Raw genomic sequence first — 3,719 nt, forward strand, 5'->3', positions numbered from 1 at the left:
AACAAACACTATTATCGTGATAGAATTTGGTCAATATTTAATCACAACACGAAATAATTCAACATTTTATCACGAACGCTAGTATTACGATGTAAATTGTTCGTATTTTTTCACAAACACTAGTGTCGTGATAAAATTTGGGCATTATTTACTAGCGACCCCAAAATACCAACATTTTTAGCCACCAACCCTAGTTCTCCGATATAAATTGTTCGTATTTTTTCACAAACACTAGTGTCACGACACAAATTTATTCACATTTTGCCACTAACACTAGTGTTACGGAGTAATATTTCACATTTATAACCAACACTAGCGTCATGATCAAAGCCATCATACTTATCACGAACACTGATATTGTAATATGTAGTATATTCCACATAAAATCGCAAACAGCAGTGTTGCGTTATAATATATTCACATTTATTTACAAACATGTGAGTAGTAAGTATAGTAGTCTGGGGTCTGTATAGGGTCAGTCACCTTGACCTAGATATGGGGTCACCTTGTGAAAATAAGGTCAGGGTCAGTGACCTTGACAAACCAGGTCACCTTGATATGTGGGTCACCTTGAGAAAATAAGGTCAGGGTCAACAACCCTAACAGCCAGGTCACCTCCGCATATAGGTCACCTTGATAGAATAAGGTCACCTTGATAAGATAAGGTCACTGTGATAAAATAAGGTCACCTTGATAAATAGGGTCACCTGGATATATGAATCCGTCTGAGGTCACCGTTTTAGAATTAGTTACTAGGTCACCTCAATATACATGTCACTATACCTCTTGTTTCCGGCTAAGGTCACCCAATCCTGTCTTATAAAACCCTATATAATACAGTATCTTACCACTCGTTTTAATTACTTCTAAGTCACCTTGATATTTCCCTGTATAAATACTTAAGGCATATACCACAATCTAATACAAGTTGAAAATTGCAGGAAGAGTAACTGAAGAATTTGTTTTCCTTCTGAAGGTATGGTAAAAACATCTTTAAACTTAGTGTATCCCGCTGCCTCATATTGTTACCTTGGGAAAATACTTTTTTTTCTCCAAACCATAATTTCAGTATATTACAACAGAAAAGAAAACAAGGTCAATACCGTTTTATTCATTTCACGAGCAATATCTAAAACAAATTTCTGACGTATGTAAAAAAAAAAACACACAAAAAAGTAACACGGTTCGCTTGAAGTTCATCACTATATTTGCCCGTGAGATCTTCAAGTTATTATTTCTCACTGCTGTATATTTTGTTCATTTCACAATCCAATTTCCAATGGAATTTAAGAAAACTTCACCCGCTTCTTCTCGGGTTCATCTTCATATTTGTCAGTGAGATAATTAACTATTATCTCACTTTGCTGCATGTCTTGGACTATTCTTTTCTGGAGGGCTTTTAAAACTTTAAATTCCCGCGTAGCGGTGGCCCTTGGCTCTGTTATCCTCCGATTCAATGCTTCGTATTTATTGGGATTCTTTCTCCTATACAAATACAAACTTATGTTGAATGTTATTTATCAAATAGAAAGAAAGAAAAGAATTTCATTGTTATAGTCATTAATTAATTTATTTACATGTATTTATTTATTTATGAGAGAGAGAGAGAGAGAGAGAGCATTATCTGTTATATCCTTTACAATAGTCAGAACAACTGAATTACCTTAAAGTCGTTAGGATAGAATCCTCGACATTTGCAAATGGTGAACTTGCTGCAGGTGGCCAGTTCTCATCGTCAGGAGGAGAGTATGTACAACTAGTGGTACTAGCGGATGTGTATCTAAAATGATAAAAAAAACGAAAAAATAATAATAATAATGCGTCCGATTTTTTCTTAGGATATTGGTATTATTTTACAAAATAAGCATAACTAAAAAAATAAAATATAGTGTGTATCATTACCTTTTAAAAGGTATTTCCGATTTAACTGTCGTGTCTTGTTTTGACAGAGTCGCTTCATTCGACTGAGGGGCATTCTCTGATTTAATCTTCGTTTCCGTCAAAGGGGTTGTTGCTGGTTTTTTATTCAGTAAAGTCCTTAGCACGGAATTGGAAGTCGTTCTTACATCCCCCGTCTTTGCTTCAGTCTTGGTAGCTTGATTATCAGAACAGGGAGGCCTTTTAAAGAAATTAACCAAATTAAATAACCTATCTTTAAAAAATTATAATTCATAAAACAACATTTGAGCGACGTACTTTGCTTAATTACAGAGATACAATGATGGTAAAATTATATTATGGTAAAAATAAATAAATAAATCCTTCTTAAAAATGTTGTTTCATACCTAGAAGAGGGAGGAACTTGTCTATTGATTTCTTCCCATACATTTTCAAAGTCAGGAGATGTTTCCAAATCACTGTTTAATCAACAAATTAAGAGAAATTAAAGACGTGTATTTTCAAGACCATTAATCGAGAGCACACACACACGCACACACACACACCCCCTCTCTCACACATATTATACATACATTTTAAAGCATCAAGTTTTTAAAAATTTTCTTTAAAGCGTAGATAGTTAAATTAAAAAACTAAGTATAACATGTGATAATTCTTACAAGGTATTTAATTATATTTTAAAAAGTTTTACATGTTAAAAATTAAAATCTAAATGCTGGAATTCTTGAATTTTTTTCTGTAATTACTTATAAAAGCATTTTTAAAAAAACTATTTTACTTACAATAAATCAGAGAAATCCTCCATGTTATCAACCTGATGATTAACTGTTTTCAGAAAAACCGAGTTGTATAAATTTGTCTGAACAAGTCTAGATTATATACCCTGCAAAATTGTGTGTAGGATTAAGCAAAAGTCACGCATTAAACCGACTTTTTGCGATTTTCTTTTTTCCCACTCCCCTCCTCTTTTTTAAGTATGGGGGCTGGGGTACCAGTATTGACATTAAGGGAGGATACTACACGTCACAAGTGGGTGTATAATAGAATTTACCTCACGACCCTGGTGTCTTTAAATTAACTGATGTCATGCTTTCTTTATTCATCTTTGAATTGACCGCTTCTATTTACGTATCTGCGTGACACGTAAGAAAACTTGTTATCACGCACCACTGTACGTGATTAACGATATTTACCTAGTTAAAAAAAGCCAGTTGTACCCAAAAATTGTGTGTGTAATATACTCCCGATAGATGGATCTGAGACTACATCATCGTAATAAGCAGACACACACACACACACACACACACACATACGTGTAACGCGTGTCAAATGAACACCTTAACTTCCCACCTGCAACTGAACACTTCTACAGTTATTGGTATTTTAGTACGAAAATTTACTATTTGGTACTAAAAACAACATAGAAGACATTGCTGCGGTCGAAATTTGTGAAATATCGTTTTATTCACTCCTTGAATTTTTGCTTATCAAGTGAACACTTTCCTTTACACACGGTCAATTGAACACTTTCCTTTACACACGGGCAATTGAACACTTTCCTTTACACACGGGCAATTGAACACTTTCCTTTACACACGGGCAATTGAACACTTTCCTTTACACACAGGCAATTGAACACTTTCCTTTACACACAGGCAATTGAACACATTCCTTTACACACGGTCAATTGAACACTTTCCTTTACACACAGGCAATTGAACACTCTGGCACACACGGGCAAATGAACACTCTGATACACACGTGTAATTGAATACTCTGACTCACATGGCCAATTAAATACTCTGATACACGCAGCCAGC

The 3,719-nt window shown here is 34.6% G+C and overlaps 1 long non-coding RNA gene across 1 annotated transcript; it reads right to left on the reverse strand.

The window, feature by feature from the left end:
* Positions 1 to 440: 440 nt before the first annotated feature.
* On the reverse strand, positions 441 to 2,424 carry LOC125660778 (uncharacterized). The gene is made up of 2 exons (XR_007364472.2): positions 2,286 to 2,424; positions 441 to 2,118 (listed from the first exon to the last, which is right to left on the reverse strand). It is a non-coding gene; the product is annotated as an uncharacterized LOC125660778 (long non-coding RNA).
* Between the last annotated feature and the right edge of the window lie 1,295 nt (positions 2,425 to 3,719).

Source organism: Ostrea edulis, chromosome 8 (assembly GCF_947568905.1).
Source record: "Ostrea edulis chromosome 8, xbOstEdul1.1, whole genome shotgun sequence".
Taxonomy (NCBI): domain Eukaryota; kingdom Metazoa; phylum Mollusca; class Bivalvia; order Ostreida; family Ostreidae; genus Ostrea; species Ostrea edulis.